The 27895-nt window shown below is 37.1% G+C and overlaps 1 long non-coding RNA gene across 2 annotated transcripts; it reads left to right on the top strand.

Annotated features, from left to right (window-relative positions):
- The first annotated feature begins 37 nt into the window (after nucleotides 1-37).
- Nucleotides 38-26486, top strand: LOC140245993 (uncharacterized). 2 transcript variants are annotated; one of them, XR_011902415.1, is made up of 3 exons: nucleotides 38-201; nucleotides 23314-23469; nucleotides 26383-26486. It is a non-coding gene; the product is annotated as an uncharacterized lncRNA (long non-coding RNA). The 2 variants fall into 2 exon arrangements; XR_011902416.1 differs by lacking the exon at nucleotides 38-201 and adding an exon at nucleotides 413-513.
- The last annotated feature ends 1409 nt before the right edge of the window (nucleotides 26487-27895 follow it).

Genomic DNA, 27895 nt, shown 5'->3' with positions numbered 1-27895 from the left:
TATACTGTGAGTTTGATCGTGTTGATCAGCTGGTAACACTACAAAGCGGATCACCAAAGCTAATGCCAAGTTCTGCTTGAGCTAGTTGGTGCAATCGAGAGCTAGATCTGTTAGAGAACTTGGTAATTGAGAAGACCAATCTCAAAGCAAGCCAGCAGGTCAATTTAGCCAGTCTCAGAGAACTCGGAGCGTCTTTGGGTGGTGAGATGTTTTGCTTGATTTTGCTACCTGGATATGACGTCCAATCAGACGACAATAACAATTTCTTAATGTTTAGTTAGCGATGATTATGATTAGTATACGGTATGAAGATAGTCGGCGCGAGGAGAGAAGCTAGAAATGATCGCATCATTTTTGCAGCATACCCAGCTAGCCAGCGCATCGCATCGCGTCGCCCCATCCGCAGCCCTTGGCCACAATTCAACGCAGCCGCGCGTTGTCAGGTCGTGAGCGAGCGGTGCCATTGCCCATGGACATGGACATGGCAGGGATTTGCAGACCCGTTGAATGCAGGTATTATGAATGTATGGCAATCAGGAGCGGTCATAAGAAACATGTATTTCACTGTGCGTTCAATCATGTTGAAGAAATGTTTAGTTTTGTTTTCTTTCTGGAGATGGGAGAATGAAATGCTGCCATAATAATAACGTTAAAAGACAACACATGACTAGATGATTGACCATGTAGCAAGATGCTTGCACTGCAGTTCATGTTATGCTCTGTCCATTCTATTTCCTACCCCTAGACCAATAAATCTGTTTCTAGATTATTTGATAGCATCTTTTTAACTGTCGGGTCAGTGATATGGGCGGCCGGGCCGTGTGCCATCCACTGAGCTAGAGGCAGATTTATCGGTCTATGTCCATTTGTGTAGGAAGAATGGGAATATTTAGAAGTTGCTTTGTTCTTGAGTCACACTTTGATACCTGAAGCTGTATTCTGTATGCTGGTATCCCTGACAAACAATGAGTTTCATCTTCAATCACATGTCCATAACGCTGTGCTGAGATGATGTGAATTGTGCATGAACAACTTGGCAAGTTTTGGTTTTCAAAGATGTTTGCAGCTCACATGCCCTTGCCAGAACGGCTCATGTTACATGCTCATAGCTGATATTAATTTGACGAGTGACTGTAGTCTGTAGCTACATTGTAGGTCATGTGAGCATGATTTAAGTTCTAGTCTTTGCTACACAGCTAGTGTTTCTTTGCAAAAAAATAATGTGAAAAACCTAGATTAAAAGTGACTGCTGTGGGAAACTGGACTTTTATTGTAAGATTTTAATAAACTTTATCGACCCCCGATCGTGAGTATGAGAATCTCAACAAGAACATTTACAATAATCAAACATATTTTGAATATGTGTATAAAGATGAACAATTTACAATAATGAATGCAAATGTTTGCACTGTGAATTCATTAATTTCTACTACACTCAGCATTGCAAGGGAATAACAGTGTGTGAAATAATCATTGAAATTTTACTTGTAATGAGATAGCCTCAAAACTTGAGTGTCTTTTGAGTTATTGTTCAAATAGAATAGCTAGTCTGAAAATAATTCTATCTGTGATCTGTGCACTGAATGAAGGACTGGGGACCAATCTTTGTGGATTGTACATGAAATCATATGTCACCTTTACAGCAGTTCATCTTCAGCATCATTCAACCATCTTAGGGTCATGCATCCATTTTATTTATTTATTATATTTTCATATTGTGCTAGGCAGAACAGTGAAGCATCAAATCTGATTCTAGTTATGAATACTGAGTCTGCCAGCTTCTTGGCTTGTCTGACATGAATTTTTAGTCATTCCTGCAATGCATGTGATGGCAGTGAAAGGGTGATGGGGGGAGGTGGGAAATCAAAGGTGATTTCCTAGTTTGAATTGCTTCTGTAGATTTTATTTTCTGTTGACACTCGTCAGAGTCTATGGCAGTCACATGATGAACAGATTTATCTATTACAAAAGTGTAAGTCTGGAAATGACCTGATGGTCTTCAAGGTATTTTCATCCCAGTTCTGTCAACAGAAATTGACAGAACAAAGCTGATATGCTGCTGCCATAGTAACAATTTACTATGGCAGCAGCCAATCGGGATTTCCTTCTGTGCCTTGTGAAGTGTCATTATTGCAAACCTGCTTTATAAAATGGACACCAGAAGGTAATCGTTGTCCTTATTCTCCAATGGGTTTCATACATGTATATTATCAGTGATCTTCCAAACATGAAACTGAAGATGGTATATTTTCTGAACCCTTCTCTCCTTATGCCCTGATTCACACTGATCAACTGGATTGCTTTCTTGGCCTATTGGAAGAGATGTCAATGTACAGTTTAACTGCCAATGAATAGAGGTTTTCTAATCTTTCTTTAGAATCCCTACTGTGTCACGATAGCCTTCCTGTCAGATTGATAGGCATGAGCTGTACACACATATTCTGACACAGGAGTTATTGGTTTTTGCATTGGGATGCAAAAAATCAATTTTATTTGCCCCCATTTCCACATGGGATATGAAGAAATTCATGTTTTCTTTCATTTGCCATTGGCACATGTCGCCTATCAAAGGCAAATTATTGTGAGAGATTAAAAAGATATATGAAAAATGAACCAGAACCCAATTTGCATTGTAATGCATTTTGGGAGAGGTTAGCAATTTTATGTGTGTGTGTGTCCACACACAAGAATTGACGGTTTTCACATTGTGTTTCTTTTAGAAATTGATTTGCAAACACAGATTTTGTTGTTGTTGTTGTTGTTGTTGTTGTTGTTGTTGTTGTTGTTGTGTGAATGCAGTTTCCATGATACCTGCAGTGGGCTGTCCAATTTACAAAGTGTTAGGTCAAGTTTTTAGGGATTAACTCAAAGCTAATTAATGAGAAAGCTTAGCAAGCTATAGCTAAACAGCAAGGTGCAAAAATGGTTAAGAATAACATGATATGCTGACATCAAAAGATGTTTCAAACAACAGTTTCAAATTTACAAGATTATTCTACCCTCCTCCACTTCTCCCTATTAACTGGTATAAACCCAGAAATTCAGCTTTGTGCATATACACAATGTGGGAGCAAGTGTCAAATATTAGCCTGTAACAAAGTTTGTTCCTGATCTCTATGTAATTTTATTAGCTAGGTCTGAAACCGAAACTATCACATCATGTTCATCTTTGAAGTGGGTTATAGGACAGGGGCGGATCCAGGGAGGACAGCAACCGGTGCACGCCCCCCCTTTATTTTTTGTTGAAACAAAGGAAATAAAAAGAAAAAAATGGGGGGAGGGGTGCGTGCGCCCCCCCCCCCCCTTTATTTTTGTAAACACGCCCCCTCTTTACGGAATTCCTGGATCCACCCCTGTAGGACCCCTACGTACAGAGCTGCTAGCCAGTCACACACATGTGTACCAATACAGAAGGTCTGTACAGTGCTTGTGGAAGCTGCATAATGATGCATAGTGCAGATCTTGATGCAAATGAAAAAAAAAAAAAAAAAAGACATATTTCCTGGTAGGATGCAGTGTTGGATTGTAAACAGAGATATAGAGGTAGATCTATAAACAACAAATTTTGATGGGTTTAACATGTGTGCATGACAGTACATCACTTTTGTATGCAGAACTGCAGTTATGGCCATTCACATGGAGTTTGCAAGTTCATGCGGACTGGCCCTGTCAGTGCCATTAGCGCAGTGTCCATGCCCGATGTTAATGGCATGTTCAGTTGATGGTCCTGAGGGGGTTAAGGAAATGAGGTATAGTACTGAGATCATCAACGTGATAGGAACTATGATGTTTCACACTTTAGTTAAGTAATGAAAGCTATTTCATGACAAAATGAAACAATTCCTTTTAAACATCATGGCGATATAATGATGTAAATGAAATGACTGCTAAAGCTTTTTCATTAGGAATAGAGCCATCTGATCAAGAATTTGAATAGTTGGAGTGAATTAACCAATATCAAGTAGCCCACACCACAATTCAGCAGAGTCACTACTTGGTCAGAGTAGTGGTTGCAAAATCTGAAAACTCACAATGAAGCATAGACAACTGACCAGTAGATTCTCTTGCAATCTCCGCAGGATCAGTAGATTTCATGCAGCCTACAGTCTTACATGTACATGTACCTTAAAAGCACTGCCCAAATCCAGTTCTACAATTAAGCTCTGAACATTAATCCGTCTCTGACGGAAGTGTATATCCTGTAACTCTTTCTGAGATGATCAGGTGCCATGAAACATACCAAACCAGAAGTCAGTGAGTTCCACTGCTAAATCATGTCCGGTATTGAAATCAAGGCTGTTTTTATGTTTCAGTGTTAGCAAGTATGTAATTTCCAAGGACCAGTGTAATAATGATATTAAGGTCTTATAAGATTTTGCCCCCTCCTCTGATAACTTGATATCACGATTACTGTGTTATAAACAAACATACAAGGAATGAAAACTTTGTGCATTGTTTACTGTATAGTAATCGTGCAAGCTCAGGAACAGTTGAGTGTGTGTTTGTTGCAAAAATGATACGATAACTAAGGCTATTTAAAGGGGATGGCTAGTAACTGATCAGTGGGAATGCTGGGGGATGATTGCAGGTGACTGCAGTTTAACTGATTGCAGTTTACTGTTTCCAGGTTAGCATGCCTGGAAACATTGAACTGCACATTCCTTGAATATGAGACCATTCTGAAGCAAATAATTTTCACACAACAATAGATCTACAATGTACTCTTAAATAAATCTCACAAGGATTGGAACAATCATCCCCAGCATTCCCACTGATTCCCACTGATCAGTTACCAGCCATCCCCTTTAAGCCTAATCCTGTACAGCAGACCTCTTCAAGATCATCATGGTTGTTTTATTGATTATTATCATTATTATTATCATTATTATTATTATTATTATTATTATTATTATCATTATTATTATCATTATTCTCATTATTATCATCATTACTATAATTATTATTATTATCATTATTTTTATCATTATTGTTATCATTATTATTATTATTTTCATTATTATTATTATCATCGTCATCATCATCATCATCATTATTTCAATTTGTTATTTATTTAGTTATTTATTGGGCATTTCAACATATTAATAATATTACATGATATGAAGATTGTGGTGATTTTAGGTGCATACCACTGGTCTTCAGGGGAGGGAAAGGCAAACTTAATCACCGAGGCTTGAGGCCTTCCTCCCCAACCAGTGCATGCACCCGGAATCGGCTATATCAATGCAAAACAATCACAAACAATGTCAAATAATACAGTATTACACAAAAGAAATATTCACTTCAAATACAAATAATAAAACTAGAACTATCATTGAATGTGATTCATGCCCAACCTGAGGGTATCTCATTCAACAAAACTTAGTATCTAATATGTTTGAACCTTTTTTTTTTTTCTTGAGATATGCTTTTAATGTATTTTGGAACTAGTTCTGTCTCTTATAAGTTTCTCTGTTTGCTTTTGGGTCCGTGTGAAGTTTGAGGTCTGTGCTTTTGTACAGATCCGACAAATAAGCATGGAAATCAGCATTCCCCTTTTCATACATCTCATCAGAAATTTCATTATTCTAGTCATGTGATCATCACCAATAAACAAATCAAGTTTGTCTTCAGTCTGGGATGTCGTTACACGGTATCCTTGCATGACACATACATGTATTGTACATCTATGGACAGGTTTTCAGTGAGTACCATGGTTTTTGTTGTCTGTGCACACCTAGAGCTGTATAGGCAGTCGCCAGTGTCAGGGGGACAATGCAAATATTGAGTTCAAAGCTCAAGTTCAACTTTATTCAATTCTGCGATACAATACAGCTATCGCTTGTTACGTCTCTACCTCCTACAACGCATGAAACGAGCCAAACACAGAGTTTCCGTGGATACAAAGCAAGTGTAGAGATATTTTATCTCTTTGCCCCAGATAGCTGATGGCAGTATCAGAGTGTAGACTTGTTGGTAGCTATTATGAAGGGCTGCCAACTAGGTTTAGTCTTTGCAATATCTCTGAATGTTTGAGAGGACGGTTTGAATTTTAAAAAAAAAGTCATATTTGATTAAGAAAAGTTTTTTATTTAACTTCATATAGCATGCTCAGTATGTGCAATATTCCAATCTTTCAACCAAAATATGATTTATTAGGTTTTGCCTTCAATATGCATTGATTTTTCAAAATTATTATTATTATTATTATTATTATTATTATTATTATTATTATTATTATTATTATTATCATTATTATTATTATTATTATTGTTATTATTATTATTATTATTATTATTATTATCATTATCATTATTATCATTATTATCATTATTATTATCATTGTTATCATTATTATTATTATTATTATTATTATTATTATTATTATCATTATTATTATTATTATTCATTTTGTTATTTCTATTTCGTTTTACTTAGAATCAGTATGCCTATGATCTGCAGAGGTTGGCCGATATTGGCAGTGATGTTAACAAATAAAAGTAGTTTACTGCAGGGAACTAAGTTCCAAAGGATGCATGGATTTTGATATTAAAAAAAAAAGAAGACTCACAAAGTTGTTTCAACACGCAGAGGCCAAGTAATGTCGGGGAAACATGGATGGTCTGGTAGAATCACTCTTCTTTTCGTTGCACACCAGGGCACATTTTAAACCATGAATAGCACCTGTCAGCCACATATCGGCAAATAAACTCCAGTCACAAGATTGTTTGGCTGTGTGTATACTTACATCTAGAGATCAGTGATAAAACTACACAATTTGTTATGGAGATTCTTGAATATTATACTTGAACTGAGCCCCCTTTCCCACACCATGTATCTCCACGCTATGGGATCTACTTTACTGATTACTTTGAGTGTATCAATGTGTGTGCCCATCTAATGTAAGTTTGATCTGTAAAAAGTGTGAGATTTTGTGTGACATGCCTCAGAACAAACTGTCTTTTAAGTAAAACCTGAAGCACCAAGCAGCAACAACGTTTTTATAGTTAGGCCACTGGGTCCCATCTTACATTCCAATATGCCAATACCAGAGGAAAAAAAAATCAGTTTTTAAGATACATGTACTTGGTTAAAGGGATCGTATAGTTTTGGTTGAGACCTAATTTCAGGTTTCTAACATTTTTTTTTGGTGAGATAATGAGAAACCTCTTATGAAATATGAAAGAGCATGTAATTCCATGAGGAATTCAATGTTTATTTAATGAAAATTAGTTTTGAAATGGCTGAGATATCCAAAACAGAGCGATTCTAATAAAGTGTGGGACCCACATTTTATTACTATTGCTTTGTTTTACTTTGTTTTTGGATGTTTCAGTCATTCCAAACCCAATTTTCATCAAATAAACTTTAAATTCCTCTTAGAATGGTATGCTCTGTACTATTTCATGAGTGTTTTGTTGATATCTTGCAAAAAGTTAAAAGCCCAATTTTCATCTCCACCAATACTGTACCATCCCTTTAAGTAGAAATTATGTGTAATCACACCCTCCTTTACAGGTGTTCATGGTGCATGCAAATATATCACACATGCAAAGCATATTAATCATATTCAAACAATTGTATAAAACTAATGAATTACACTGAGTGCCAGTGGGAGTGCCATATATGGTAGGCCTTATATGATGGACAATGACAACAAAGTGATTTTCATAATCAAGTAAAGTTTTGATAAGATGTTTAAATGGATTTCTGGTTTGTTCTCTAATGTATCCACAGTATGCATACTTTCAGTTGCTCAAAATACAAGAATGCTGGTTTAAAATACTAGGATCTGAGTCAGGTTGTTGAGCTGTATGTATAGATGTCTAGCAAAGACATAAAAATTATAGAAGTAGGGGTCCAAAGAAAACGGGTTAAATGGAAACAAAATGCAGCCTAAGGACTAAAGAAGAAGAAGAAGAAAAAGATAAGAAAAAAAAAGACAAATATGCATACCTAGCTTTTTGCAAAATCAGTGTATGGTATCATGTTTTAGTTTTTTTTTTTTTTTTTTATTGTGTGCGGAAAGGGGTAAAAACGCCATATCCGTAGCCTTTTGGTTTTTGTTCCAATTGATAATTTTATGTCTTTGTTCAAACGCATGATACTAGATGCATGCACCTTACTGATTGCTTCTTATCATGCATGCAGCATAGGCAACATGCATCACTAAAATTTTGTTGCACCCGATCGTCCAAGATGCATGAGTCATTTTCAATTTTCAAGAGAAGCTTGAAATTTTCAAATGTTTACGGTTCCAAGATGTTCATTTACATAATAAGTCACAAACCTGTTCCAACAACTATCTGTTGGGGTATCGGAAATTAAGAATTAGTGAGACTGTAAATGATATCTATATTTTTTCTGATATTCCTCGCATTCATACTATCGTGAATTTAGTTTTGAGAATCGCTACAGTATCTTATGCCAGATTTTGTTTCTTGCGAATTTTTGATGTATATATTTCTCGAACAATTACAGTCATATTCGACGACTTTTAGTATTCATTAATTCTGAACTATTTCTTCGTATTATTCCAATTTACAAATTTCTACAAACTTCTACTGAACAAAATAATAAGTTTTGTCCTAAATTATCATATAAAGATATTTAACAGAGACTTGTAATATTTCCTGCACTTCACAAAGATAGTCTGCCATAACTGTCCGAATCCAGTAAAGCTAAACATTTTGTATCTTTCCCTCTCGCACGCGAGATGCACACACACAATAGGCAACCTTCCACTCATTCACTTGCACTCACCCACAGTACGACGCGCGTCTGTGTTCAATGGCCTCCATTTCTTCCATCGTGTTCTCCTTTGAATAATGAATAACGAACCTGCACACGAAGCTGAGGACCAATATTTAACAGATCATCATAGTGAATACTTCACAATTGACGAATTCAATTCCGAATTTTGCCCCCAAACTGGAAATGACAGTCGATCTGTTCACAGTTTTTCCATAGATAAATACTTCAGCCTCATTCATATCAATTCACGAAGCTTGAATAAAAACTTTGAATCAATCGAAACGCTCTTAAACTCTCTTCACCATTTTGCCTTTTCCGTAATAGGAATTTCTGAAACTTGGTTGCATTATGTCTCCCCAAATATGTTTAGTATTCAAAATTATGATATGATTCGTGCAGATAGAAGGACTGGAAGAGGAGGTGGAGTAGCCTTGTATATACATAATCAACTTCGTTACAAACTCCGACCTGACTTATCCATTAATGGTGTTGAAAGTTTATTCGTCGAAATTATAAATGATAAAACTAAAAATATCATTATAGGTATTATCTATAGATCACCAAATAACGAAATAGATTTATTTCTAGACAGCATTGAAATTTTTTCAAATACAATTATTCATGAAAATAAAAGTTTGTTCTTAATGGGGGATTACAATATTGATTTACTAAGTACGACAAACCATAATTCTTCTAGATTTCATAACACATTATCATTAAGTAGTCTTTATCCTCACATTAATAAGCCTACGAGAATCTGTAACACCACGTCAACTGAGACTTTAATCGACAACATCTTCTCTAACATTATTGATAAAAACTATACTAATGGCATACTTTATTCAGATATATCTGATCATCTTCCAATATTTACCATTCACGAGCAGATTGGAAACGTTCAACCAAAACAAAAATGCTATAGAACGCGAAGAAAAGAATCTCACGAAAATATTAATTCATTAATATCTGATTTATCACGCGAACAATGGCAAGATGTGACTTCGGTCAATGACGCGAATTTATCTTACGAAATGTTTTTGCATAAATTTCTTTATTATTATAATAATCGTATTCCCTTAGTTAATGAGAACAATCGCGCAAAAACAAAACAACCATGGATTACCAAAGGGCTAATGCGTTCTATACTCACCCGTAATCGCTTATATAAAATGTCCTTACGTAAACCAACACCACAGAACAAAGCAAAATACAGAACATATCGAAATACATTAACCACATTAATCCGGGCATCTCGAAAGCGATATTATTCAGACATACTAGAATCAAATAAGGACAGTAAATCCAAACTGTGGCGAACTATCAATGACCTTATTAAGAATAAAAAGAAAGAACTCCCGACCGTTATTTCCGAAAATGACCAAGATATTAACGACCCTGAAATCATTGCAAATTGTTTTAATACGTTCTTTACCAACATAGGCCCCAATCTCGCCTCAACAATACTTCCAAACGCTGGAAATTTTACAGATTACCTTCCAGAAAGTAATAATAATTCTTTATTCTTTACTCCCACGAATGAAAATGAAATACTGAATATTGTTCGATCTTTTAAGTCGAGTAGATCTTGTGGCCACGATGGATTAAGTATGCATTTACTAAAACAAATAATACATTTTTTAGTAACCCCCATAGTACATATTTGTAACTTATCATTATCTACTGGGATCTTCCCAAATTCTTTAAAGATTGCGAAAGTAATCCCTATTCACAAAAAAGATGATGCGTCCCAAATAAAGAATTATCGTCCAATTTCATTATTGCCCGTCATTTCCAAAATCCTTGAAAAGATTGCACATGAACGTTTGTATAAGTTTCTGGTTGATAACCACATTTTAAATCCTAACCAATTTGGCTTTCGCAAAGGTTTTTCTACAGATTTTGCAATCATTCAAACTTGTGACAAAATTATCGATTCTATTGCGAACAAACAGCACGTGATAGGAGTTTTTATGGACCTGAGCAAGGCCTTTGATACAATAGACCATGGAATTTTATTAAAAAAGCTACATAATTATGGCATAAGAGGAATAGTTCTTTCCTGGTTCCGAGATTATTTATCCCAACGTCAGCAATACGTAGCATTTCATTCAAGTACCTCGCTTAAGTCATATATTACTTGCGGTGTACCACAGGGATCCATTTTAGGACCTCTACTTTTTCTTATATATATCAACGATATCATAAATTCCTCAACCCTTCTCACCTATGTATTATTCGCGGACGATACCAGTGTCTTCTACTCTCACAACTGTTTAAACACACTACTTGATATACTTAATTCTGAGCTTGCAAAAATTTCTACATGGTTTAAATGCAATAAATTATCACTAAATATAGATAAAACGTGTTTTATAAACTTCAATACTTCACATTTGCAACCGATAATGCCTAATAACATTATTATTGATGGTATGCCCATTATTGGAAAAAAATCAACCAAGTTCTTAGGGGTAACCCTTGACTCCAACTTAAATTGGAATAACCACATTGACAATATAACCACATTAATATCCAAAGCCATTGGAATACTTCGGAGATTAAAATATTTTGTAACGGAAAAAGTACTCATTATGTTATACAATGCATTAATCTTACCGTACATTAATTATTGTAATGTTGTCTGGGGAAACTGTAATAAAACCAAAGTAAATGTTATTTTTCTTTTACAGAAAAAGGCAATAAGAATATGTACCAACTCACATTATCTAGAACATACTGATCCATTATTCCTTAGACTAAAAGTTCTTAAAGTTGACGATATACACAAATTTCAAACAGCAATATTTATGTTCAAATACACGCAAAATCTACTCCCACTCTTCCACAACGCATTTTCCCTTAACAGGGATGTCCATGCTTACCCCACGCGCCATCGTAATGATTTCCATTTGAATAACCCTAAACTCCTATTAGCTCAAAAATCAATTCGGCATAACGGGCCTGATATTTGGAATTCACTCCCTCTCCACATAAAACAGTGCACTTCTCTCTATTCCTTTAAGGCAAATACAAAGAAATATTTCTTGGCACAATATCATACGGTACAGTAATCATTAAACATGTACCTCTTATACTCAACAACAAGGCAATATTTGGTCCACCCCCTTTTCCTTTTCTTTTACTTTGCTGCTTGACCCTTCGCCCATATTATAACATATCCAATCATTTTCTTAGAAGTGCTGACCATCAACACTTTCGCGCTTCATCACCTGCACACGCACTCACGGGCACCACTCCTGTTTACCAAGTAATTGTATAAAACTGGATTTACGCGCACTTTAACATGGCCCATCTGTATTAGTGTTCAAGTACTACAATAAAAAATGGTAATTTAACTCCGGCTGTCCGTCTGTTCAAGCACGGCTTATAACGGCGGCCCTCTGCATAATATGTATATATTATATATTGTACTGTGAATTAAGTCATTATTGGCCATATAAACATTTTGAATGTTATTTAACGTTTCATTTGTCTTTACATACAAAATATGACTTACTATGTAATATGTCAATAATTTTCAGAATTGTATTTGTGTAATTGAACCTGCCTTTGTTATTTTTGTTATTCTGAAAGAAAATATGAAATGCAGAAAATAAAATCTTTTCAAACAAAATGTGACGATTTTACCTTTGTAATGCTAACAATTGTGTAACAGGGGCATTCTCTTCCCAGGGTTTTAAACCAAACTTATGTAACTCTTAGAGCCAAAGTTTTGCATCTTTTGAATCATGGAGGTTCTCTTTTCTACCTCCATGTTTAAATCCATGCCTTACATAATCTCTGTCCGCAAGGTCTTATTTCTTGAAGTGAGTTTCCGGAAACATGACACAAAAGTGAAGAAGTGACCCCCTGTGGTCATTAATCTTTTTGCCAGATGTTTTCTCTCCTTTCATGGTGTACTTACATGCTTTCTTTGATTGTTTGCGGCATAAGGAATCAAAGAATGTCCAGTCCACTTATGGTGTGCGGTTAGGGACCATAATAACACATCTTGACCGTTTCAATGATTTCGGAAACCATTATCAGGTGGACTGGGTCATTAGGTAGCATTGTTGTTTATACATTCACACATTGCATGGTGTAATTCCATTGAAATTTGTGCTCTTTGTATTTACTTTGAAACCCATTGTGACAGGTTCTTCTTTCTGTCTTTTTTTTTAATGTATTCTCAAGCATAATCTTTCCCATCCCCTGAGTCTGGTGTTGAAATTGAAAGGAGGTGAGAAACTGCTTGTTCAGCCTTAAAAAAAAATTAATAAACGCACACACACACACACAACAACAACAAAAGAAAATTTAAAAAAAGCAGTCGAACTGTGTGGCACATCATAGACATCAGATGTTTTTCCCCAGGTCATTAGGTTACATTGAGATTTGAATAGGTAAAAGACATTATTCAATCTCACATCACCTAAATGTGACCAACCAAAGCTTACCTGAAAAACCCCTTCGTGTGTGAGTCTGCCTCCACCCCAAAGGATATTGTCCAAAGCATTATTTATTTCTAAGTTGTCCATTCATCTATCTGTTTCAGATATCTTTACCACAATATGAAAGATATTTTCAGCAGATTGAATTTGTACCTTGTCCAGGTATGCTGCATTAAGTAGGTGTAAATGTCCTGATTAGACTCTGGACAAAAGCAAACATTTGTCAAAAATAGTATTTTGTATCGTAATTTCGGCTTGAAATATTCAATAGTAATATGAGGGAGAGTAGAAATGAATATATTTTCAATTACTGTATACGCCGAATATTTTGCAAGGTTTTTATTTTTGCGAATTTCGCGAGTCGGGTGCTATTTGCGAAATTAAAGACACGCGAAAATATTGACTCTGATCCCGACGTGAATGTTACGTACGCATGTACATATAGGACTCTACGATCGCGAATTTCACCACTCACGAAATCGTCGGGAATTCCCGATTCGCGAAAATGTAGACTCGCGAAATATATGGCGTATACAGTGTTTACATGTGTAGTGATGAAATTCAAAGGTCAAGATTAAAGTTCTCTCTGTTCTGCTCAAGGAATGTGAAAAGGTAGTTTGTGTAGCAAAATGCATCCCAAATTGCAATGCAATACCAGAAAAACTATTCCCTGTATGAAAAACAGGGAGGTGAGAAACACCTCGTCTCACCTCCTTACAGTCTCACCTCCCAGTCCCTGATAAGAAGCACTGCTAGGCCAAAAGAAGGTGTAATTTCTGAACCCTTGCCAGAGGGCACTGCCCTTAGAATCTCCACCTTTTTATCCAGATTTTATATAAGGGTACTCACACCCTTGTCCTTGAGTCATTCCTTAAAATATAAGTGCTTATCCTTGCTGTTGATGTTGTTTCTCTTTTCTTTTGGAGTTAGAGTTCGTGCACCTTGTGTCACAGCTTCTGCAGAAATATGTCAAACAAGATTTCAAGAATAATTTCGGTGTAGATGGCTTGTCAGTTCGTGAACTTCATCTCTTTGTGTGTGTGTGTGTGCGTGGTGAAGAAATCTAAAAAGAGAAAAAAGTACTTTATGACCTGATGCTGAATGATGCGCAAGGAAAACACACGTGGAAGTGTCCAATTGGTGATGTTTAAATATTCAGTAATTTTGTGACCTTCTTAATAGACTTTTATTAATGCAATCAAATCTGTGGGTGTGAGTATCTGAAATAGTTAATGGCGAGCTACTCCTGAAGCCTGCTTCCCTTGATGTGGGTTCAATGTGCGATGTATGTTTTGCTTGTATGAAGTCACAGCTGGGTTGGGCCAACTGTGGGCACACCCACTAGCTGTCAAAGTACATGTACATATCTGCCACAAGCAAACTCGAGAAGAAAAGTATGAATGAATTTTTAAATATGATTAAATGAGATGAACTGATCTAAAGTCACATTGATAAGAGCACACACCATTAGCCAAAGCTAATTGAATACAGTTCGACCTCGATTATCTGGCCTCCTTTTATCCGGAAATCTCTGTTATCCGGACGCGTTCACGCAGTGAAGGACTTTTTTTTTTTTCATCCAAAAATTGAGAAAAACAGTGACTTTAACATCTTTTCATGGATCTATTTCACTAATTTCATAAGATGTGCATGATAGGTTTCTCAATATCTAATGAGGTAAAACATGTATGATAATATCTATTTTTGTGAAGAAGGGACTACAATTTTGCGCAGGCTAGCATAGATTACACCACCGTTGCTGGGTACGCTACCTGCCTAGCTGCCAGTGCACTGAGACGGCAGCTTGGTCGGCAGCTTGGACGGCAGCTATATACATTAACATTGTGTCTCCCATATCCGGCCAATTCGCTTATCCGGATGAGCGCCGGTCCCGACATGGCCGGATAATCGCGGTCGAACTGTATAAGAGTCTGATGCCCTACTCCTCCCTTCATCATTTTGTCTGACCCTGCATTGTTGTTTTTCTTGTGATTATTTTGCATTGCCATGGAGATAAAGATACTGAAACATCTTAAATGTTGATTTTCATGCGCACCTACATTCAAACAATTCCACTATACAGGCAGATCCAGGACTTCTGTAAAGGGGAGGCACCTTTACAAAATTAAAGGGGAGTGCACGCGCCCCCTGCCCATTTTTTTCTTTTTATTTCTTTTGTTTTATGAAAAAATAAAGAGGGGCGCCCACCTGGTGCGCCCCCCTCTGGATCCGCCACTGCTACATGTAAGTGAATTTGTAGTTATGACCTGGTATCAAATGCAGTTTGTGTGTCAGTATTAAAACCTGTGACAGGTCATTGTCCTATGAATCGTTCTGACTTTTCCTGCTGTGAGTTTGGCACCAAGCAAGTAGGACATGAATAGGTTATTCACGTCCAATCTATGCTCAGGACCCCTGGACAAGGACAATACAGTTTATCTCCGGTAATTATCGTTGTGATAAGGTGCCCTAGAGCTCAACAATGCCACTTGAAAGGCAGTTCCATGAAATTTTAACAGCTCACGATTTCTGTGCTGGGTTCTTGGAAAATGAAATGGCCTCATTTAAGAAGTCATAGTGCAAAACTTCCACATTCATGAATGCACAGACTTCTAATTACTACAGTGTACACGAACATTGCTCATGGGCCAGAAGTATGCCAAATATTTAAACAGACAAGACAGCCAACATGGATGTTGAATAGTATTAGTAGCATAAACAAGTTGAAAAATATTCAACAGTTTTAGTCACCTTTAGGCTCATTTGATGGTCATTTGTTATGCTACGTAATGTAATGTATCTCTATTTAGAATTTTACAGGGATTTGTTTCAGATAAATGGGTTAGGGCCTATTTTGTATGTTTAGTGTTAGTTTCTGTTTTTGTTTTGTTTTGTTTGCTTTTTGTTATAGTTTTATGTATTTGGTGTGGGACATGGTGCCACTTGCCCAGTACCAGTTTACCCCTCTCTCAAGCAGTCACTGGCAGGCCAACAGGTACCCCCAGGGTATGGGGCAGGACTGGGTAAGGTGAAGGACGGTGGGGTAATTAATTGCCACTCCAAGGGCTCCTCACCGTGAAGGCAGCCTCATTGAGCACGACGTGTATGGGAGTCGGAAGTCACGTAGTAATGCCCCGCGCAGGCGCGAAGCGTGGTCCCAGGGAAGTGCTGCGCTTCACTGCTGGTGGGGCATGCCATGAACGACGACTAAAAAGACTTGCGGAAAAAGAAAAGGAAGGGGGGGGGGGTGAGGGGTATTGGATTGCAAGAACTGTGGGAGTAGAGTAACACGTTGAATTCGTCGGAACCAAAACATTGGTCGCAAGAGTTGTTTTGGGTGCGTGTGCATGTCTCCCTCTCTTTGTGTTTGTGTCTTTGCCTGATTGTGTCTACAAGGCCATGATTATCAAGGGAAGCAGAGTTAAGGATGCCTCCTATTTTATAAACGTGAGTCTACTTTTTGACTGGTGGATCAGTCACAGGTAGAGGAAGGAACACACTGTTCACTGTTGCTTTCCAAGGCATACATATCCAGAAGTACAAATAAGAAGAGATAGTTTTTTTGAGTGGGAGCAACTAAATTTTGAAAACCAGACGCACTCGTCTTTACGAATTGGTGAGTAAGAACGTAATCAACGTAAAAATCTTAGCCTAGATTACAACTGATAAAGTGTTCTTTTATCTGTTGAGCAGTAGCCATGGTAATGTCATGTGATATGCTAATCATTTGAAGTATTTCATTCTGTCCTCACTGTAAACACTTATATGTATAAGGTGTACCCGACTTTGGACATCAGGGCAAAGAAACAAAACAAAACACATAGACACAAGTACTTGCATTCGTGTATAAGGCGCAACCCAACTTTCAATATTTTTCAGGACAAAAAAGTTGTGCCTTAAACATGAGTGTTTACAATTAGTTATATTTTTTATTTGCCTGGAGACACAGATGCATACAGTTCCTTTCCCTCTAGATTTTTTCTTTCTTCTTTAAGATAAGTCATTGACTCTTGTTGTAGCTTAGGCTTTTGAATAGTAGTCGGTTTGGATATATTTTATTGTGTTGCAGTGATCACGTTGTTGTCGTCTAAAACTTGTTTTGTGATGGGTTACTGACCCTTATTACAAAACCCAATGAAAGCTTTGCCAATCTTTCTTTTGCATCACAGACCTTTTTCTATGACAATATTGAGACGTGCAGCACCTGCTCTCTCACTCTGCGGCATTTTTTTTTTAAAAACGTGATGAGGTTACCTTGCCTTGAAATTCCAAGAAAGCAGTAATGATTTCAAGAATATATGGAAAACAACAATTCTCATTTGCCTTGTAATGTTCCCGTGATTCAAAGGCCAGTAAATCTCCTATTCCCTTTGAATCAGTGTGAAAGCGACTCATATTACCTTGTTTACTACTCGCTAATGACAGCACAGCAGATAGACTCCAGGTCTTCAGTGTACAAATCAATGTGAAATGGAACATTGCATTCTTGATGTGGCATAGAATGTTCATGGATGGTTAAAGAACGTCTCTACAAACATGCGCTTTTATTCATAATTTATTAAAGGGGACCTCCCTATGATTTTCAGACTTTTACATTTGAACAACTATAAATTAGTCAAACTGAGTACAGAGTTTCAGAATTTATAGTGATTAGGATAAGGAATAAGAATGTTTTCAAAAATTACAACAAATTGCAATGAACAAGGATGATGACATGACAGCCTCACCATAAGAATGCATGAGTTCGGGCTCGAGGAAGCAGAACAAAAGAAGAAGGCATGCATAGATTTTTCACAGGTGAACTTGTTGAGCAAGCGGTATTGTAATGGAATTACACTGCTACATTTCTGAAATATATGAGGCTCTGATGTCATCAACACTGTTCAGTGTAATTTGTTTAAGATTTTCAATTTATTGGTTTCTCTGCTAAAGGACCACAATAAATTCCACGAATCTATACATGGAGCTGTTGATTTATGTACTACATGATGTCAAATTGTGAAAATCGTCCGGAATGCCCCTTTAAGGAAGTTTGACTGGTGATGTTGAAAGTTAATGGATATATTTGCTAGCATGTCATATGAATACTCATCTAGAAAGTTTGTAACTTCTTTTGAGACATAACATCAGTAAATCAAAACACATCTATGCCAAATCTTTATCAAAGCTGACTGTGAGACTAGCAGTGAGAAATGAGAATACAAACTGATATTATTTTTATTGTTTTAATTTTTTTTTTTTTTTTTTTTTTTTTACCATTGACATTGCATATAAGACATAAATGTTATGGCTACCTTGTTTGGATATAGTTCCTTTACTTGTGGAGATTTTATGTATGTAGGAAGACGTAAAGTCACTTCACAAAATGAAATTAGTGCCACGTATTAAATATGTCGATCTCTACCTTGACTAGTGCTCTGTTAAGAACAGAACGTGACTGGGAGCAAATGGTGCATTACGCTTGAGTCGCTGCAATGTCGTCGGAGGTCAGCCAATTCATGGCCCTGCAGCTAATTATTGCGCTGGCATGCGTATCGAGCATCATGTGCGTTTTGTTTACAAACATCCTTGGCTTCCCTGCATACCTGGGTTTTTTTTTTTCTCTCTCTCACACACACACACAGGCAAGCCTGTCAGAATAGCAGTGACTGTACACAGAACAAACAAAACAAACTAAATAGATGTGTGTAGTAAACTTTTTCAACTCAGTCACAGCTTTAAAAAAAAAAAAACAACAACAATGCTATGTCAATGCAAAGAAAAAGAAATCAGTATAGTTCCTGTTGTCTTTTGTAGAACAGAGAGAGAAAGAAATAGAGAACAAAAAAGAAACATAGTATTCTCCACACAGATTTTGGTGTTGTGATTGACTGAGATGTTTCAAGGTTGTGTAGGAGTTTTGATGTTTTGTGTATCTAAATTGTGTTTCATTCTAAACCTTTCCATTGATGAGAACTCTGTGGGGTGTGGGCATGGTTTTAGATAATCCACATTTTTTAACCTATATTTCCTTCCCAGAGCCAGAGCTAATTAGGCAGTGTGAATGGGTACCAGGAGGTGTGCATTGGGTAGTGTGAGGAGGTCTGAACTAGTACTAGTAGATTTGCTCCTGCACATTAATAGTAATAATAATAATCAGTTCGTAGGATGCATAATACCATAGGATAGTCTCTGTGCATGTACGCATGGAAACATGATCATCCAAACATATCTATGTTCACATAACGATTACAGTGCACTTCTGTTATAACGAACACGGTTCTAACGAAATTCCGGTTACAACAAAGTATTAAATTCGGGCCACAACATCTTCCGCTCTATGTTTTTCTGTTGTTTATTTGTTCGGTTATAATGAAATTTCAATATAACAAAAGGAAACTGCCAGTCCCAAGGACTTCGTTATAACAGGAGTCCACTGTATCGAAAAACTGACAACACAGATTTGAATTTATCGAAATCTGTAATACATCTAATACCGAGGGGGAGATTGTTCCATAATGATGGTGCCATTTTTCCAAAAGCCCTGTCACATTACACACATGTACATGTACAGGAGTCTCACGTATATGTCTTCAAATTGTACATCGAGGAAGACATTATGAAGTAACAATAGACCAAGAGATGAAGGAAAAGAATAAGATGTTAAATTTAAGTTCATTTTTCATATTATTTGTTAAATATCATGCATCTTGACTTCACAACCTATTGTGTGATTACACTGTACTTTGATATAGTCAAAATATGTATATTCATTGGTTTAGCATATGTTTTGTACACTTTGTTGCAAATGAACTTGAATAAATGTAATGTAATGAAATGAAATGAAAATATGATATAAAACAGTGGCTGCAAAATACCGTGAGCATGGTTCACAATATGTGCTACATTCCAGTTGTTACATTTTGTTATTTATAGATGTGTTTTGTGAAGACATAAAAGACAAGGTTCTTTTTTTTTAAATGCAATCCAAATTCTTCCTGTTGCTAGGATGAGCTTGAATGATTTGCAAGGTTGTTGTTGTTTGTTTTTTTCCTCACAAATTCCACTGTAGCCAGCCACTATAAAATTGGAATGATCAGAACAGTTGGTTTTATGGCATCATGGACTACATTAAATGGTACATAGATGCGAGGAAGCTGTTGATAAATGAGATATAAATCTGTCTAACATAAGAGTCTTCAATGATACTCTTGCCAACATATGACAAGATGCGAGTGTAGTGCAAATGTTATGAAAAATAACCATGAGTATGTCTTCATAGCAGCTGAGTAAAGCTCTACATGTTGGTGCAATGTTTATGGTTCTTTTAATGAGAGAATGTGTGTGTGTGTGTGTGTGTGTGTGTGTGTGTGTGTGTGTGTGTGTGTGAGTGTGTGTGTGTGTGTGTGTGTGTGAGAGAGAGAGAGTTGTAGGGGTAGGAGCATGTTCCATACCAAGAGATGGCTTAAAAAACTTCAATATCTACTAAATCTCCCAAAGAAATTTATAGCATGGATGCTGTAAAGTTCAGGGGGAATTCTGAATTGAATTGGTGTCCATCAATCACAGAAGACATTTTATTGTGTTTTTGTCTTCAAATATATCGTTTTGATGGGAAGATGCCCATATATTCATCAGACTTTATTAGATTTCAAGAGGCATACAACATCTGTAGATTCTCCATAGAACAAAGCTCCTAGTTTCAAAAGGAAAACCCAGAACCAAACTTCATCTTTATTCCTGATAGATTGCAAAGTGAAATGAGAAAGAAACACTTTCTTAAACTATAGGAGGAGGCAAGTTTAGTGTCAATTAAATCAATATCTATTTATTATTTGTTATTAGTTATTAGTGACTTCATAGTTGTACATCACTATTTGTGGATACAGCTGTACATGTACATGCATTTTCTTCTTAGAAAGGAATGTATCTTTTTTTTTTAAATCAAGGCAGAGAAAGCCATCCATAGAGGCAATTGTCTAAATCTAAGACAAGTGCACTGTCATGATTGTCCATGATAAGCAAGAATGTTAAATGATTATCAATTGATTGATAAGTCAATAGACAGAAATCAAATGGAAATAGTCTATTGTAGTTTAATATAATATTTGAATAGCCACCTTCAGCATATGTGTTGCAAAGTTGGCAGATTTGTAATATTAGAATTATGTAACATCCAAATGAATTTACTAGAGTAGATGGTGATGCAGAAGGGAAGGAGCAAGGTGCACTGTGGCTTGATAAGACAGCTATATAGGGCCATACATATCACAGTACATCACCATCAATAGTTATGTCAATAAAAAAAGAATGCCCTGCTTCAAGGGCAAGGATCTCTGATGGTCACTTCCATCTTGAAATCTTGAACCTTTCCTCTGTTTAAACTGAACTTATATGAGTACTTTGACTGTATTGATTGATGGAAGTGTGACATAGTTTTAAACTGTTAATTTCTCTTGAAAGAAAAAAATGAGAATAGACTGAAAAATATTTTCTTGGTCTTTTGGGGAGCTCTGTAAGACAAGAAGAGATGACCTATAAAGTTTCGAATATATTTCAGTACCTGGTGTAATGCCAGATTCTGCTGTTTGGACCTTTTGTGTGTGTGTGTGTGTGTGTGTGTGTGTGTGTGTGTGTGTGTGTGCTGTTAGTATGCATAAAGTTCTGTAAACCAGAGAAATTTCCATCCTCGTATCTCGTTTGTAAGGCTTTGATCCAAACTCATCATGTTACATTTGTTACTTAAAAACAGAAAAGGATGTACACCAAAATTAACGTACGCATATAAGCAAGGAGCTGAAGCTCCTTTACGTATACTGTAAGTGATGCTCATGGGAATGTGAGCTATGTATAAAAAGCACTCTGATCAGTATTTTTAGTAGAATCTTTGATATTCACTGCAAAGTATGTATTTTGCAAGGAATCTAGTCTGAAAATTATACATACAGGTTGCAGGTATTTATTTGAAATAAGTGCCCAAACTGGCTTCTTTCTACATGCTGTAAAGTGCATGTCACAATTTTGAAGTCCAAAATGGATCATTTTCTACTGTAGATAGAGTACCAAAGCGGCATAAGTAATTGGAAGTTTTATCCCAGCTGAGTGATTACTATTTTGTATCCTAAATGCAGAAGATTTTTTTTTTTTTTTCAAATACCTCATTCACAATATTTAAAGGACAAGTTCACCTTCATAAACATAAGGATTGAGAGAATGCAGCAATATTAGTAGAACATATCAGTGAAAGTTTGAAGAAAATTGGACAATCGATGCAAAAGTTATGAATTTTTAAAATTTTTGTGTTGGAACCGCAGGATGAGGAGACTACTAAGGCTCGTGATGTCATATGAGTACAACAGTATAAAGAAAATGTAAAGAAAATTCAACATATTTTCACTTTTTTCGCATAATAAAAGAGCACTTGACTTGCCTCTTTCTAAAGGCAATGGGAATAATATTACCCATAACATATGTCAGTAATGATTCAAGGGAATGTGTACTTTTTTCAAAAGATTAAATTTTGTGAAATTCTCTTTATATTTTCCTTATACTGTTGTACGCATGTGACATCATACACTGCAGTAGTCTTCTCATGCAGCGGTGACTGCGCAAAAACTTCAAAAATTCATAACTTTTGAACGGATTGTCCGATTTTCCTCAAACTTTTAATGATGTGTTCTACTAATATTGCTACATTCTCTCAATCCTTATGTTAATGAAGGTGAACTTGTCCTTTAAACAATTGAAATATGACATTTCAGTCTGCAGTGCTAAAAATCTCTACAGTATTATCAAAATACACATCATATACATTGTACATTATCAGACTCTCACTTTGAATGCTTGGGTTAGATGAAAGATTAAAGGAAAACTGATGGACTTCTAGAGACAGACACTGCTGAAGAGAAATTAAATATCGAAGGGATAATATAGCAGATAATATAGCTGAGATTCATGAGATGACTAATACAAAATACAAGTTTGTACATTAATGAAAAACATATAAGTCAATTTGGCAGAAGTTTTCTTCCTAATGCTGCAAGATCATTACTGTATTTTACTGTAGTGCAGTTCTGTATTGGGATAATATGGATATGTTTTTGTATTTATTTATCTGCTAATTTCTTTTCAGTGTCAAGTGCTGAAGCTGGAATAATCAAGAAGCATTCCCAAGACAGGGAAGGCAGTGTTTGACGTCCATCACCACACCTCCTGCAGACTGCTAACCCAAAGCTCATGATGTGCTTCAGAGTTGTCTGTGAAAAGTGCCACAAGCAGACGTGGAAAGGTGACAGCTTCTTTGTTATCAGTTATTTAAATCTCTGTGATTTCGTGATCTCGTGATTTTATGATGTTTAGTTGTTTATAGATATACGTAACCTCCCACTGCATAGGTAAAGCTTGAATTCGGATCGCATTGTCTGGTAGAAGGGTCTGATAGGGTGACACACTGTGCTCAGTTACCTCATCAATGGCGCCACAATATGAAATTCAAAGTGAGAAGCAAGGTCTCTCACTCTTCTTCAAAGTCAGACAAGGTCATCGGAGAGTCACAAGGCAAGGAACAGAGGACCTGACAAAAAGATGTGGCACTCCTCAACTCAAACTGCGCTTTTCTGGGTTCATTGGTGGTCACGACGTGTCGGCCAGCTGTTGGGCCCGGACCTGTGTGAAGTGCCGCGGTGTTTCTAATTGAGGAGGAAATGAACGTAATCGATGGGAATCCCCTCATTTCCTCTGACATTTTTTTTCCCCTTTCTTTTTGATAAAGTTAAAGTTGTTCCAGAGGTTTTCCAAGCTTGATCTCCTGAAAAGCTCTCCATTAAATGATACAGCCTCTCATAATCTGACAGTTAATTTCACTGAATCTGTGCAAAAATACTCCACTTGAAAACATGAGGTAAAGTGTTATGCGGTCATGCCTTTTGTGATGTTTTGACGAATCGTGTAGCATCTTAGAATTCACCCCCACTCTGTTTACATGACAGTAGGATTAACCTGTGACAGGTTGATAGGATAGTATACCACGTCAAATTATTGTGAAGCGTGTAAGAATGTTTTCAATGTAGTTTTGATACAGGTTGAAGTCTACGAATGCCGCATCTCCCCCCCCCCCCCCCCCTTAAAGAAAGTCACGTAGACTCTTTTCCCCCACCACAACCTAACCTTCAACTGCATCACGAGTCGTCGCTCTGTCAGTGACTGGCATTACTCAGTGCTGTCTCAGAAAGCGCCAGCTGCGGGGAATGTTGCTCTTTTGGTGGTGAATGAATTCGTTGGGAGGGAAGTGACAAGCTTGGAGGTTTTAAGAGATGTTCTGTGTGTGTCGCGTGGTATGTGAGGCGTAGGACACTGGCCAGACATCCAAGGCTGCTTGGTTGAATCATCATCACCCCATCACTGAACATTCCCTTGCTCCCCCCGCCCATGACCATTAACCCTCTTCAAACCGTTGTGGCAAACTACCACCAACATGAACATACAAACTGGTTACCCATTGATGATATTGATTGAGATGATTACTGTAAAGAGAAGTGTTGGTTTTGTGCCAGTGGTTGCCAGTGTTACCCACATTTCAAGGCCAGTTCCTCTTTCATCTCTGATATTAAAGTGAAAATGCTGCCCTGTAGCTGGTATCATTGGGCAACTTTTATGAATGTTATGTTATACGTTTACTATGTATGACTCCCCCATCATCAAGGACAGATGCATCTGCTTTACTTTACATGTATGTGAAGAAACAAGAACTTTGGGAAGAATGCAGAAATTCTACCATGTCAACCTGTGTTAGTAAACCCATCACTCCTGCAAGCACAAATGGATACCCTCATAACAAAGAAAATGCCCCCCCCCCCCCCATAGAAATGCTAGCACTTCAGAGCAACTCTTTGTACATGCACAGGCATATAAACACGCACCTTTCATTAGAAACCCACCTGAGACCACTACGTTCCAACCATAAGATTGTTAGCTGTCACACCGTACATTGTGTGTCATATGGCTTCACAATGTGGAAACTAGAAATGATAAAGAGTGCTGCTGTTAATCCTTGAAAGGTGATGTTATGTATTCTTCAACAGCTCATTAGATTGGTGCGCCAAAGTCATGGAATACATTCAAACAGTGTGATGTAAAAATCAGTCAGTGATAAGGTTTATTGGGGAGTGACTTGCAAGGAACACTTATCAAGCTGTTCTTATTACGTACAAATGCAGGTATCATAATCCATTATGTATACAGGATACCTGGTATTAATGATGCTTTGATAATTTTGAAGAATTGAGAATGATCTGTGTGCATGCCTTTGCTCTGCCAGAAAAACATGGGGTCATTCTTACACAGCAGACGTAAACATGCGGAGATTAAACGACGCATTGTGTAGACGTCTCCATATCATAGAATGAGACAATTATTGCATACAAGCTTATAATGCTCAAATCGCATCCCACAAGTTTGGCAAATGTGTAGGTGCTCGTTAGGCATTACAGATAGAATTTCTTGTAACCCTCACAGGCTGTATGAAATTTGCCCTTCGTGTCATTTATTCCAAAAACACCCTATGACAATTCCAACTTATGATGATTGTCGTCACCATGTCAGTGACGCACCACGTCCTACCCACGGCGAGCATTTTTCGGTCTTTACCATGGTAACTGCACTCGTAGCATGCAGTGATTGTGCTTGGCTCTCACAGAACAAAACCCAGATACTGGTGTCCCTGCATTATGATTCATGAAAGCGAGTCCTTGGTTTCAAATTACACCACTGAAGCTCCTGTGCTGCAGTGTCAGAGCATTTTGAATATCTTCTCACAAAGGAAAAAGAACAAAAAGGAAAACAACAAGCCATAAATGATACTGCCTGCCAGCAATGGCATCCTCTATTTCAGGCCTCACGCTGAATGGTCACCTGTTCAATGAAACCAGCCAACTGTTGCTGGTAGGATCTGTGTTACTCGGTCAGTCTACAGTGATAATGATTCCTGATTAATAGTACAACCACAGATTTGCCACCTTGCCAAGTCTTTACGTTGCCCCCGAGTGACTGAGTGACCAGTTGTACTCTGCTCTGTGTGAGTGCGTGTGTGTGCGAAGACGTAATGTATAAAAGTTATACAAACTGTGAAATACAGGCTTTTGATGTTTTATTTCATCTCATATTTTTGTTTTGTTTTCTTGTCTTTGTTTGATTTTTGGTACAGGCTGCGGTAACCACAAGGAGCAGGTCATGAAGGATGTGCCAGAGTCTGAAAGATGCAAATGTCCGAGAGAAGGACACTGAGTCACCGTTATTGGCCACCCAGGCTTGGATGGTCATTGTCCAATGGAATCATTCTTTTAAGTACTAGCAGAAAGAAAATGGATGGGGGATGGGGGAAGGGCAAGTGTGAGACAGGCATGAAGAAAGAAGGGGAAAAATTGGCATTGTAAATAATTTCCTTTTCATAAAAAAAAAAAAAGATTATTGCAGAATTATCATAGTAAGGCTGATTGAAAATTTTGGAAACTTAGCAACTCTGCTCGCTTGAAATATAAAAGGAGTATTAAAGTGCTTCTTTTGTGAAGCCTTCGTAGGTATCAAAGCAACGCTACTAAAAATATATATGATATTCCAAAATAGAGCAAATTAATATTTCTGTGTGGTGTTTTGTAGTTGATGTGGATATTTTTTTATTTTTATTTTGTAATGATACAAGTGTGGAAGCATTACTTTTTAAAGAATTTTATAGCTGCTATTGAAATTACTGTAAATATTTATACTTAATCTATGAATAATATATATTGGTTTTACGGTTGTCTAGTTTGATAGCAACTGAAGCACATGAAATGCACACATACCCTCTCAAAGACACAGACATACACACATACACATAAACCAGACATGCACAATCAAGTAAAGAACACACATGAATGTGCAAAGATAGTAGAAGGCACAAATATATGCATGAACACAGGGTCCACATAGACTAACACAAAGATCATCTTCACAAGAAACTGATCCACAAAATGTCATATAATGGGACTTGTATCTACACCACATTACTAGGTACCTTTCCCACCTCCGGCATAATGATGACTTCTTTAAAGGTGCATGGTCCCGGTGTTTTAGTCAAATGTGTATGCGGGCGCACGGCGCAAGTTTCCTATAGAGACCTACACTATCGACTTCTCTTTGGCGCTTACGCTTTGGCCCACTTTTCCAAGTCCGAAGAAGTCGGATTCACTGTAGTCAGTGGTCCGATCACAGTTCGGCTCATGATTCGGCTGAGGATGATGACAGCTTAAACAAACTTCTTTTGTGATGTCATAGTAACAAGCACATATGCACGCACCCTGGCATTACTACAGACAGCGCGATGCGCAAAGAAGACAACAAAGGCAACGTTACTTAGCAACACCTACACACTTTACTCTTTGATGACAGCTCAACTTCGGTAACCTTCGTATCAATGCTAACGGTGATCGGCAGTATCATCAACAGCGCCATCTATACTACCGGGACTATATGCCCCTTTAGACAAAGGAACAGGGTCCATACAAAGGACATTAGAATGTTATCCTCGCTAAATGACTGTAAGTGTACGAATCGTAATACACTGTGATGCCATGACACCTCGTTATAAAGAGGTCAGGTATAACAAATCCCTCTGACAATCGGGTAATTGTGCAGGTCCCAACGCTTCATATTTTTACGTTTGTACCCCGATATATACA

Source organism: Diadema setosum, chromosome 2 (assembly GCF_964275005.1).
Source record: "Diadema setosum chromosome 2, eeDiaSeto1, whole genome shotgun sequence".
Taxonomy (NCBI): Eukaryota; Metazoa; Echinodermata; class Echinoidea; order Diadematoida; family Diadematidae; genus Diadema; species Diadema setosum.
Note: the sequence above shows the minus strand (reverse complement) of the source record. Positions and strands in the feature narration are given on the sequence as shown.